Source organism: Polypterus senegalus, chromosome 8 (assembly GCF_016835505.1).
Source record: "Polypterus senegalus isolate Bchr_013 chromosome 8, ASM1683550v1, whole genome shotgun sequence".
In the NCBI taxonomy this organism is placed as follows: Eukaryota; Metazoa; Chordata; class Cladistia; order Polypteriformes; family Polypteridae; genus Polypterus; species Polypterus senegalus.
In genome coordinates, this window is record NC_053161.1 from 21,781,432 (window position 1) to 21,787,431 (window position 6,000).

The window sequence follows — 6,000 nt, forward strand, 5'->3', positions numbered from 1 at the left end:
CTGTCTCAAGCAGCATGGTCCCCAGGAAAAGTTACCCACAACTCTCCAATCTCAGTTTATATTTTTTATGACTCTCCACAAATTTCTGAAACTGAAACAGCGGTACTTTTTATATTAGAATAAAGCTGTTTTCAATGACTATGTATGCATGATTTAACCCTACATTTTCAGCTGAAGTGTGTCAAGAAACGCTATTGGGGCTCCTTTATACCAACAGCAGTACATCTGCATAATGCTTTATTGTGACTGTGACAGCTAAATCAAAGATTTTCTTTCTTTTGAATTTTTTGCTTTATAGTAATGCAGTGTGTGTTCAGACCTTAGTGTGTGTGTATTTATTTATTTATTTACCTATCTGTTTATGTATTTATTTACTTAAAAAGCCTCTGTAAAAGCCAGATTTCCCCCTAAAACTGACAAGCCCTGGTGCATCACCTGTAACATCTGATGTTCCTCCGGCTAATCCTGTTTGGGTTTCGCAGCATGGGGAGACCAGTAGGTGCAGAAAAGCCTTTATCCTGACCTGTGTTCCTGCCACTAATTCCCTGACATTCCACAGGGTGCCTCCAAACTCAACTCCCTCTAATTCTTGAGGCTCACATTCCCGTCTGCCTGCTTCCTAACCGGTCGCACTGGCTCTTTCTCCCTCTTTTCTGCCCTTCTCTCTCCTCTCCAGTTTTTAACCTTCATTTCCATTTCTCTTTCTTTCCCATCTTTGTCTCTCCCTTCCTGCCCCATCCAGGTTACTTTTAGCTTGCCTATTTAGCCTGATTGGGAGCAGGTGCAAACCTTTGCGCACACTGAAGTGTGAATGTGGCACCTGATCAATCCACTTGCTTTTGCACATATGTGCGTGATCAGCCAAGCTACCGCATTCAACTCTGGAATGGCACCGTCTTACACATACCCGCACCCATTCCGAGCCTGCACTTTCTGAGGCACGATTATTTATTTAAAAACACACCCTTCGCAACGGAGCATTTATGATATGTACTTAGAAACAGACATTACAATGAAAATATATCTCCAGAGTTTACAATCATTATGAAAAGACAAGTCAAAGTCTGTCTGATCTAGGCAATATAGATACCCAGACCCTCTCTGTGCTTTTAGTAAACTACAGTATAGGCTAATATCCGTAATTTTAGTCTCACTGTGTTCTCTCACTGATGATACTTTAATCGGCACAAAAGGACTCATTGTGAGGTTATAAGGGATATCTTGATCAAAGTAAGTGGCGCCAAGTACAAATGTAGAATTAAAGGATAAAGTGGAACTAAAAAGACTTATTGTAAGAACCATTGATCATCAAAGTCATTAAACATAACATTAATTGCAAAGCACTAGATGTTCTACTAGTGTTACACTGTGCTAAAGTAATAGATTGTCAGATCATTCCAGAGTTTATGTGCTCAATAGTTAAAGGATTTTCCTACTACAATATTTAAAAAATAGTTTTCATATCTGGATTTCTAATGCATACATCTGTGGTTGCAGTATATGATATGGAGTATACTGGAAGGTTAAGGCAAATGAAGGAATTTTTGTGTTTATGTGGTATGAATAACAATTTTAAAATAGGCTCTAATTGTAAAATTTATCAGCTTCAGTTATATGGTTAATATGACCGTGTTGCTGAGTTGTAATACAATGATTGGTACAGACAGTTCTGCGTGATACAATAAATATACTATGTGGAACTGGACCCGGACATAGACAGGCGGACATCGTTTCTTCACCCAACACACGTTTTATTTACAAATATATTTACAATATTTTAAGTGCACACCCAGTGCCTCCAGCACCGATCCCCCAAAGTCCAGGCCTTACAGTCACAAATTGCCTTCCTTCTGGCCGCCTCCACTCCTCTCTCGAGCTCCGTCCTCTTCCACCCGACTCTTGCTGTCGACGAAAGGGAGGAGGCCCCTTAAATAGCAACACAGATGGGCTCCAGCTGCTTTCCCGGCAATCCCCCGCGGACACACCCCCGTGTGGCGGAAGTGCTTGGCTCCAGGTTTCTTCAGGCACCGGGGTGCCGCCTGGCGGTGGCCACGGGCCCCTACAGGGTTGGGCTTCCAAGCCCTCTACCCGTGGCCCTTCAACACAACCAGGGCGGTCGCCCCCTCGCGGTCTGGAGGAGGCAGAAACCCTCCTCCGGTCCTCCCGGGCTTCCCGTCTGGGCTCCACCCCCAGCTGCATGCGACAACTATTAACTCATCCATTTTTATAACTGCTAAATTTAGCTCAAGATAATGGAGGACTGTAGTGTTTCAGAGCAGTATAACTTTTTTATATCCCTACATGTTAAAATACTGCCATAATTTTGAAATCTTTCTAATTAAGAGAAAAGAAACCTTACATTGCATAAAAATGTGAATAAAGAGAGTGTAGTAGTGCTACGTGGACATACACAGAGAGTGCAGGGGCTGCTGGGGAAAAGATGGGCTGGCGGAAGCTTTAAAGGGAAGCTGGCTAGACAGTAGCAGATGTATGTTGTTTGTGTCTGAGTTCACCCATATGTCTTGTCACCTGTGAATTGTCATCTTGTTTGTGAATCATCACACCTGTATGGATGTATGGACTGTTTTGTGCCTACTCATTGTGTGAATAGTGCATTGTTGGAAGGAGCGCTCACAAATCTTACCACTCCTCACCACATCAGGAATACCAATAGAACTGTTTATACATTACTTAGTGTTCACTGGATCGTCATTTTTCTCCTTTATTTCAAATCATCTATTGCCACTGCATTTGGACAGTGTGATGGACTTTATTGTCAGAGTTTATTGTTAGGTGTTTATCATGCTTGTTGTTGTTGCAATATCGAGCTAATTTGGAGATCGTCGATTGCGGGTAGGGATTGTGTTTTTGTTTATTGTTTAGTTATATTTGTATCTTCTGTTTTTTGCCTAATATATTCAGATTCATTAGTGGTTAAGCCATTTGTTTCAGTGTCTCTGTGAGTGATTGTGTGTGAGTCTGGCCAAGGCTGGATGTGTTCCTGGGGTCCCCACTGAAAAATATAAATAAATCACCATCCCTTTAATGGTATGAATCTTAGTGGCACAAAACGTGTTATTGTGAAAGATGATATCTACATTTTGTGATTTACCCAAAACCAACGTTTTGTCAGTAGTTTATTAGTATTTAGGGCTTTTGTGCCCAACAGAACCAACTTTTAATTTTTAAATCAACAATGACAATTTATGTCTTGTATAGCCCAAAATCACACAATGATTGAATGCCTCAATGGGATTTAACGGGCCCTTTTTTTTTTGACAGCCCTAAAGAATACCTAATTTTGACCTCAGTAAAGCAGTTACAGTAATCCCTCCTCGATCACGGGGGTTGCTTTCCAGAACCCCCCGCGATAGGTGAAAATCCGCGAAGTAGAAACCATATGTTTGTATGATTATTTTTATATATTTTAAGCCCTTAGAAACTCTCCCACACTGTTTATAAATATTCTCCGCACAGTTATACAGTAAACCCTTGTTTATTGCGGTTAATCCGCTCCAGACAGAGAAATGAATTTCCACGAAGTAGGATTCTTTATTTATAAATCTAATATTTTCGCAGTTAGAGCATAGAAAACCTGTTTACGACCTTCTAAATATGTTTTTTAACATTATTAGAGCCCTCTAGACATGAAATAACACCCTTTAGTCAAAAGTTTAAACTGTGCTCCATGACAAGACAGAGATGACAGTTCTTTCTCACAATTAAAAGAATGCAAACATATCTTCCTCTTCAAAGTGCGCGTAAGGAGCGGAGAATGTCAGAGAGAGAGTAAAGTAAACAATGAAAAATCAATAGGGCTGTTGTGCTTTTAAGTATGCAAGCACCGCGATAAAGCAGCGGCAATGAAGGGATCAATGCGAAGGTAGCCTTTCAGCATTTTTAACAGGAGCGTCCCTATCTTCTAAGCAAACAGCCTCTGTGCAAAAAGCCCCTCTGCTCACATCTCCTCCGTCAAGCGCAGAGAACGTCAGAGAGAGAGAGAGAGAGCGCGAGATTAAAGCAAACAATCAAAAAATCAATAAGTGTGCTTTTGGACGCACCTCGATAAAGCGGCATTTCTTAGAGGAGCGTCCGTATCCACTAGGCAAACAGCTTCTGTGCAAACAGCACCTCTGCTCACACCCCCTCCGTCAGGCGCAGAGAATGTCAGAGAGGGTGAGAGACAGAGAAAAGCAAACAATCAAGCACCGCGCGGGAGGCATATCTTATAGCATTGAGGAGTTTTAGTTAATATGTAATACATGCTCTGATTGGGTAGCTTCTAAGCCATCCGCCAATAGCGTCCCTTGTATGAAATCAACTGGGCAAACAAACTGAAGAAGCATGTACCATAAATTAAAAGACCCATTGTCCGCAGAAATCCGCGAATCAGCAAAAAATCCGCAATATACATTTACATATGCTTACATATAAAATCCGCGAAAGTCAAAGCGCGATACAGCAAGGGATCACTGTACTAAATTGTATACTGTAATAGATAAGTCACTATATTTTTTAAAGAACTAATTGTCTGATTATGAATGAAAATGAAAAATTATATTTATGAATACCTATTTCTTATGGCAGCCCATATATACAGTAGTGAGAAAGAAAAAATAAGCAATTCCAGTATTGAACCCTGAGGAATGCCACATAAACATACTGTATAGAGCAGAGTAAGAAGGCATATTCATAATTCTGTACATATTAGAAAAAATTCTGATGAGAATATGCCATTACTTCCAACAAGCTAACCAATTCTATTCACTTAATTTCTCCAAAATGACATCAAATCGAGTTTTGAAAGTTTCTAAAGTATCACTGTCTACCACACAACTCGTTGACTTATTCCAATGATAATATATTCTATTGAAAAGTACTGTATGATGTAAACTACCTGCTAGCAGTGCTTGACAGCAAAACTAAATTCTCTAGCCTATTTAATAAAATGCTTTGACTATTTTTATTAGTACATAAGTCCAACAGGAAGCAGCATTTCTTGTAACAAAGAATATGATGTGTAACATGAATTAAGGCTGCTTCTTTGCTGTGTAAAAGGCAAAAACTTTCAAAATTACTTTTATTTATAGGGAGGCACGGTGGTGCAGTAGGGGACCAGGTTTTGCATCCCAGGTCCTCCCTGTGTGGAGCTTGCATGTTCTCCCTGTGTCTGTGTGGGTTTCCTCCAGTTGTTTCCATTTCCTCCACTGTCCAAAGCCATGCTGGGTTAGATGATTTGGCGATACATAATTTACTCTAGTGTGTGTTTGGTCTATGGGAGTTAGAAAATTACATGACATGACTTTTATTTATATATGGTGTGACGACTAGTGGGTGCTTAATAAAGCTAGACACAAAGCCAATGATTTGACTGCCAAATACCCTATGGTTATTATTCCATTATTGGTTAAGTTTTGAATCCTTACCAATGAATATATAATAAATTAGCTATGGAGAATGTTCTCGGTTAGGATATGTATAAAAAGAAACAGCCTAATAGTTACCTTCTTTAGAATTTGCATCTAGGCATATTTTCTTGCAAGTTGTCTTGCATTACTGGTCTCTTAGTAATAAATAAAACTGCATGTTTATAAACTCACACTTAGAATAACTTAAAAGTGATTTTAAAACTTTTGATTTTCAAGTTTCCAGAGAGTACAATGTGTTAATTAGGATTGTCTGGAAGGAACCCCCTCTCCCCTCTGTTTTTTCACCGTACCTTGAATATATTTTTTTTTATTTCAGACTTGCTGAAATACGTTCATTTAAAAAACCTAGCTTAAATAGACACATGAAGCTCCTTTTTTCTCTCTCTATCTCATTTTAACACAATTTACAGACAGGGGCTTCACTCTTGTTAAGTAATTAAACAAAACGTATGTGTAAATTAAGGCCAACCCATACCAGTAAGCAAAGGAGTGCAGCTCTTTTAATTGTAGTTCCCTAGAGCACTTTGTGCTCTTTCTTGGATTCTTAAGTTAAAACAATCGCCGTCCACAC